This window comes from Hevea brasiliensis, chromosome 14 (assembly GCF_030052815.1).
Source record: "Hevea brasiliensis isolate MT/VB/25A 57/8 chromosome 14, ASM3005281v1, whole genome shotgun sequence".
NCBI lineage: Eukaryota > Viridiplantae > Streptophyta > Magnoliopsida > Malpighiales > Euphorbiaceae > Hevea > Hevea brasiliensis.
In genome coordinates, this window is record NC_079506.1 from 76,067,327 (window position 1) to 76,074,656 (window position 7,330).

Genomic DNA, 7,330 nt, shown 5'->3' on the forward strand with positions numbered 1-7,330 from the left:
GTGGTTTGGAAGCTGATATGAACTTCTTGTTGGTTATGGTACAAAGTTAATGAGAACAACTTGTTTCTTATGAAATAATATTTAAAAAGAATAGTGTAGTATTGATGCTACCTAGTATTTTTGGGTCACTGAATAGATGCAGTCGAATATTAAATTGTTTAAAATCATAACAATAGTAAGTTTGGTGGCTTAGTGACAGCCACTCCGACGCTTAACTTAGAGAGTAATCCACATAGTGTATTTTGAGGGTAACAAAATAAAGTAAAGGCTAGAGATTGCCAAAAAAAAAATACCTATTTAGGTGTTAGAGGTCTATTTATATGGTGATAAGAGATTCTCCAGCACAATTACTATGATTCAGTTGATAAATGTCAAGTCGTACGTGATGTAAATGTACCTTATCAATTTGACTCACGACGATAATCTCGCTTGCCATTTATAACAACTTGTCCTGTGCCCATGTCAAATAGAGCTTGCCTTTATTAAACCGATCTCTATCCAAACTTTGTCTTGATTAGTTTGACCGTATCATGTTCAAATGATTTAACCGATCTTTATGTGTTTGGAGTTGATAACCCTTGACACTAGATCGCTGTTGGTCGACTTGTCTTCCTGTTGGGCCTAATCTCTATTGGATTGGGTCGAACATGCTAAGCCCAACCTAATAAAGATTAGTGTCGTTTTTGGGGATGGTACTATATAATTAGTCCTCCGGCCTAATAGAGATCGATGCAATTTTTTGGGATGATACTATATAATTAGTCCCCCTACTTTGAATCTTTAGGTTCGATGACAACTGATGGTACTATATCATTTGTCAATAATATTAAGAAAGAAATAGAATTTTAAATGTTTAAATCTTTTCGCAACTATCTAATTCAAATTTTTAAATCATGAATTTCTAAAAATTGCTAAAAATTTATCCTATTTTCATCAATCGAATTTTGAATTACATTTTTTGACTAGTTTATAGCAAATCATTTGAAAATTTTAATTTTATCATTTTCACCAACTCTTCCATAATTTTTCATTATGATATCATTAAGCTAAGTATCAAATAGTGATGAGATTTGGTGGTAGTAAAGAGAGAGTATATAACTAAAATCATTCAGTTTAAACAAATGACCAAGAATTCCAATGTACCATGAATATCAAAATAAAATTTGGAAGTAGTAGGTAATAGTAATAAGGTTGGATTAGTCAAAAAATGAAGTGGAAGAACATGTTAAAAAAAATTGGATAAAATTACAATAATTTTCAAAATTTCAAAAAATTTGAGTAAAATTTTACAAAAGTCTGAAACTCTAGTCAATTATGTTAAGATTTGAAGATATGGATTAGATTGCAAAAAATAAAAAGATTTGCCTTATTTTTGTGATTATGCCAAATAGAATGGTTTGGGAAAAAAAAAAGAAAAAGAAAAGAAGTGGAATCTTTATTTATTTTTTAAAGTATATTAACATCAATTATAATGCATTTATTTAGTAAAATAAATTCTCATAAAATAAAAACTGAATACATTTATAAGTTGAAGAATATGAAAAAAAAAAAAATTGTGAATCGAAGGATAAGAAGAGGATTGAGAGTTGAGAATGCAAATGAAATTTGTAATTATTATATTCACAATATCCCACCTTTGATATTCATGCAATAAGAATACCCTTTGCTAAAGTTTTACTGAAATTTTAGAATGAGGAGAAGTGTAAATAACTTTGATGGAAATTGTCCAAAAGAATCCTTATTTTCAATTTTTTTTGCAATTATACTTTATATTAGTTAAATTATCAAATAATTAAACTATATATTCTTCAATTATTACCAATTATATTCCACCGTCATTAGGTCCATTAATTACTTAATGGACTTGCCACATCAGATGACGCGTGAGGTCTTGTCAAATATAATGCCATGCCCAACGATATGATATAATGAGAAAAATTAATAAGTATAAGATTTTATTAATAATTTAATTAGTATGGAATATAATTAAAAAAAATTAAAAGTATACCTTTTTTTTGAAAAATTTCTCTTAAAATTATTAAATTTTAAAATATAAATTATTAATTATAAATATATTTTATATATATTATTAATTAAAATATATTAAATTAAATAAATTAGAGTAATTCAAGTAATATAATTAGATTTTGGATAAATTTAGATATTTAAAATACTAATTAGATTCAGATAGAATGATTTTCATAACTACTTTATATGCATTGCCATCCTAAACATAATCTAAACACTTAAAAATAATTCTTTGTTTTAAAAAATATTTACTATAAAAGTCATATATAATTAATAAAAGTTCATACATCAATAACGACAATTAAACCTTACAAACCAGTTGTACCATATGAATTCTTTTTTGTCATTTAGTTATGTTTAAAACTAATTATGCATCAATATTGAAAGATTATAAATATTTTGATATTATTTTCTTTTATGTCATTTTAAATATTTTCCTTTTCATTTTTATTTCTTTCACCATTAATTTATAGTATTTTTGTATTGAAATATTTTTCCATCAATCAGATTAATGTAAATCAAATTATTAATTAACTCTTAATTTTAAAAATAATTTAAAATTTCGTATAAATTAAAATAGGTTAGGAGTAATTTTAGGAGAAAGTATAAAAAAGACTTGTACTTTTTTTATATTATATCTTATATTAATTAAATTATCAATTAAATTTTATATTTTTTAACTTTCTTAGTTTTACTTTACTATTGGCATGATAGGACATCACAGTGAATTAATAGCACAGATAATAGTAAAATACAATTGATAAAAGTTAAAAAGTTTCTATCATTTCTCCTTCACTTTCTTTTGTGCAACCCTGTATGATATTTTCACCTGTCTCTTATGAAGCGGATTTTCCTCTATTAGCACAATAGACAGATCAATACACCAAAATATTAATAATCTAATTAATATAAAATATAATTGCAAAAGAAAATAAAAGTTTAAATTTTTTCTGACAATTTCTTTTTTTATGAAGAAAAAAAAGTTTACATATATTTTGTTTAATAGATATTGAAGCACCCACCACTAATTTGTTATATACAGATATTTTACATCATTCTAATTCCACCTATAATTAATAAAAATACTATTTTTCAAGAGCATTTTCACTTTTAATTATATAAAGATATATTATAATTAGTAAAAATGATATTTAAATTTAAATAATCTCACATCTTTATCACTAGATTAACACATGCATTAATTTATACTTTTTATTTTAAAATTGAGTTTGTAATTGTAACTCAATTTTAATTTTTTCTTAATTCTTTTTTAAATTTTTTTTTGATATATATATATAAGAATTTTATATTGCTCGTGAGTTATAATATAGTATATTATAAATTAAGATATATTTCACGAATTTAAATATTTCAAAATTTATTATTCTCTAATAACTTAAATGTTTTAATTTTTATTTATAATATTAAATTTTAATATTACAAAAATAAAAAAATCGTGTTAGATTTTCTAATGAGAGTAAAGCTTTGTAAACAATAAAACTTTATTATATTAAGAAAAGAAAAGCAAGTACTTAAAGACTAAATAAATTATGTGCATTATAAATTATTAATTTAATATTGATAAAATAATTAAAAAATAAAAAGATAATTTTACCTGCTTTAAAAATTATCTATAATATAAATTATAATCCTATAAATTGTATGTATAATAATTTATAATCTATAAACTATTTATAATCAATAATATATATAAAAGTGGAAAAGGTTGAGAATAACGCAATGAACAAAAAAGAACATGATTATAGAAATGAAAAAATAATAGAATGGACAAAAAGAGACATGATTATTTTATATTATGACAACGAATGAATAAATTTAATTAATTATTAAAATCAATATGTTTAAACTAAAATAAAATATAAAATTATTAGTTCTAAAATTCTTTCCATTTAGATATATAAAACTGAACAATAAATTATTTTTTTCTTTTTACCTTATAACATCAATTTTATATGGGCTATAATAACTTTTACTACAAATAATTAAAAAGAATGAGCCATTACAAAAAGAAATCAGTTTTGCAACCGATTTTTGCAATCAACTAAAATCGATTGCTATTAACAACTAATTTTGCAATCGATTTATGATTTTGATTTTTTAAGTAAAATAGTTAATTTTTAAAAATTTTGCAACCGATTTATAATTTGTTGCTAAATCAGTTATTAATTAATATTAAAAAAAATTAAATATATGATCAACAACCGATTAAAAAATCAGTTGCTAAAATCACTTATTAATAGCAATCTGATAAACCCATTTTATATAGGTATTTTAGGGTACTTTTGCATCTATTTTACCCTTTTTAGTTTAGTAATTTTATGCTTTTAATACTTATTTTATTTAATTTGTTAATTTTAGTTTCATTATATTTGATTTTTGGAATTTTAATATTTTTGATAGATTTTAATAAAGTTTAAAGGCAAAAAGGTTCAACATGCCCCGTGTTGAAGGTCATGTGAAGAAAAGAGTCAGCCAACAAGAATCTATATGAGGCATGTAAATTCAATATTAGGTCGTGCAGACAAAGATTTTGGAATAAAACAAGCCGAAAGTTTCAAGGACTTTAACATGCTCCGTGTAGCGGGTCGTGCAGAGAGAGATTTTGAAACAAAATCTGCCGAAAGTTTCAAAGGCTTCAACATGCCCCGTGTAGCTGGTCGTGCAGAATCTAAAGGCTCCTCCTCCAAATCAACATGAGGCATGTGAAAATAACTTAAATCAATATGAGGCATGTAGGATGGTGCTGATAGATTTGCTAACATGGAAAAATTTTCTGTTTTCACACCTTTTACACTTTTTGTCTTTATCCCTTTAGAGACCATTTTTAGGGCAAACCTTGAGGGGATATATAAGCATCATATTATCATTTTTACCATTAGGAGAAAGAGAGAGAAAATCAAAAGAGGAAGGAAAGAAGGAACCACGCCATATTTGGAGGAAGAACACCAGCAGAGTGATGTTTACAGCTTCCATTTTTCGAGATTTAGATCCTCTTCTTCTGGGTTCTTTTATTTTTAGTCTTATTTTTATGTTTTCTTGCTCCATTTCATATTTTTCACTTGTAAATACAAGCATGAGTAAGTAGACACTTAAGATTTCAGAGTTGGGTGTAATGATTTAAGTTTTATTTGTGGATTTGGACTGATTTTAACCAGATTTTAGTATATATAAGCTTTGATTCTTATCTTGTGTGCTTATTTACATACCCATTGTTGGTACTCCTTGGGTTTTATTCTTAATCTTAGATTGAATGACCGAGAGATGAAAATCTATGATAGACAATCAAAATAATGAACTTAATCACCTAGTGTTAGAAATAAACTAGTGGGTTAAGAGGAATTTCAAGTTGATTAAAGTGCTTAAAGGGTTTTGGGTAATCAAATATCGCATGAGAATGGGGTATAGTTTCCTTTAAAACACTCTTTAGTTTGTTTGAAGGAGAAATTAAAGAAAATCAGAATTAACTTCCTTCAAACTTGTATTTCCCTTAATCTTAGTTTTGCCTATCCAAATCCCAATGAAATTTACTTCATGAACCTCAACTCTGAAATCAATTTTTACCATTAATTTATTAAATCTTTAATTACTTGCTAAAATTTTAGTAAATTAGTATAGTGCTTAGAATTTTAATTGCTTAATTCATTATAATTTTTTTATTTTTCTAATTTAATTTGCTGCATTTCTTACTCTATTTTTGACACAAATTATTGATAGTTCAAATAATCATGACTTTTATAGTTTGGTACTCAAATAACAAATCTCTATGGGACGATATCTTTTCTTTACTACTTGAACGATTCGTATACTTGCGGAGTACGCATCAAGTTTTGGGTGCCATTGCCGGTGAATTGTTTTTGTTTGATATTAGATGATTAATTGTTTGGTTAATTTAGGCACTTTATTTTTTATTTTAATTTCTCTTCTTTATCATTTTACTTTGAGATTTTCTTGTTTTGGTTTTTCAGGTACATATCTTTTATATGAGAAGAACAAAAAGTGCAGAAATTGATTTAATTTTTGATCCTGAGATTGAAAAGACAGCTAAAGCTTTGAGAGCAGAGTCTAAAAGAAGAAAAGCTGAACTCAAAATTCAAAGACAGCAAGAATAACAACAAGAGCAATAAGTGATAGAAGCTATGGAAAACAACAACAACAACAGATCAATTAAGGATCATGCTTTTCCTAGTTTTGAAGATTTTAGACTAAGCATTACAAGGCCTAGAGTGGAAGCGAATAATTTTGAGTTGAAGCCCTCACTTTGTCTAATGGTTCAATAATCACAGTTTGGGGGTGGTCCTACTGAGAGTCCACATGTGCACCTTGCACATTTTCTTGAGATTAGTGACATGCTAAAGATAAATGGAGTGTTAGATGATGCCATCCGGTTGAGATTATTTCTTTTTTCTTTGAAGGATCGTGCTAGGGAGTGGTTGCTTTCATTACCTCTGGGTTCAATAACTACTTGGGATGAGTTATCACAAGCTTTCCTGGCTCAATACTTTCCTCCTAGCAAGACTATAAAATTGAGAAATGAATTAACTTCTTTTAGACCAAAGGATGATGAGAGTCTCTATGAAGCTTGGGAGAGATACAAGGATCTTCAAAAGAGATGTCCATATCATGGAATCCCTAAATGGATGCTAGTCCAACATTTCTACAATGGTGTTTCTCCAGCAATTAGAGGTATAATTGATGCATCTTCAGGAGCTGATCTTATGGAGAAGTCAGAGGATGAAGCTTATTCAGTTTTGGATAAAATTGCGTACAATAATTATCAATGGAGCTGTGAAAGGAATGAAATGAAGAAGCCATCAGCTGGTGTATATGATTTAGATGCCATAAGTATGTTCAATGCCAAATTTGATGCTTTAACGAGAAAAATGGATAAGTTAAGCATGAAGGTTGATTCTTCAATTGGAGGATCTAGTCATGTAGAAAATGTTGGTGCAGGAAATATGCATTGTATCAATGATTTTCCTTCTTATGGGCAAGAATTTGGAAATGAGCAAGTTGATTTCATTGGGAATTACAATCAGAAACCAGTTGGTAATCCTTGTTCTGCTACATATAATTTAGCATGGAGGAATCACCCTAACTTTTCTTGGAAAGGTCGACAAGGACAGAAGCAGCAGAATTATCAACAACCTCCTAATTTCTAGCATCAACAATAGAATTTTCAGCAAAACAGAGTACCACTTAGATTTCCACCACAAAGGAATCAAAATGCACTTGTTCACAACCACCAGTTCAGTTTTTAGACCAAGATTCAATTTTGAAGTCT

At 26.9% G+C, this 7,330-nt stretch overlaps 1 non-coding gene across 1 annotated transcript; it reads right to left on the bottom strand.

The window, feature by feature from the left end:
- Nucleotides 1–6,569: 6,569 nt before the first annotated feature.
- Nucleotides 6,570–6,676, bottom strand: LOC131173467 (small nucleolar RNA R71). The gene has a single exon (XR_009143783.1). It is a non-coding gene; the product is annotated as a small nucleolar RNA R71 (small nucleolar RNA).
- Between the last annotated feature and the right edge of the window lie 654 nt (nucleotides 6,677–7,330).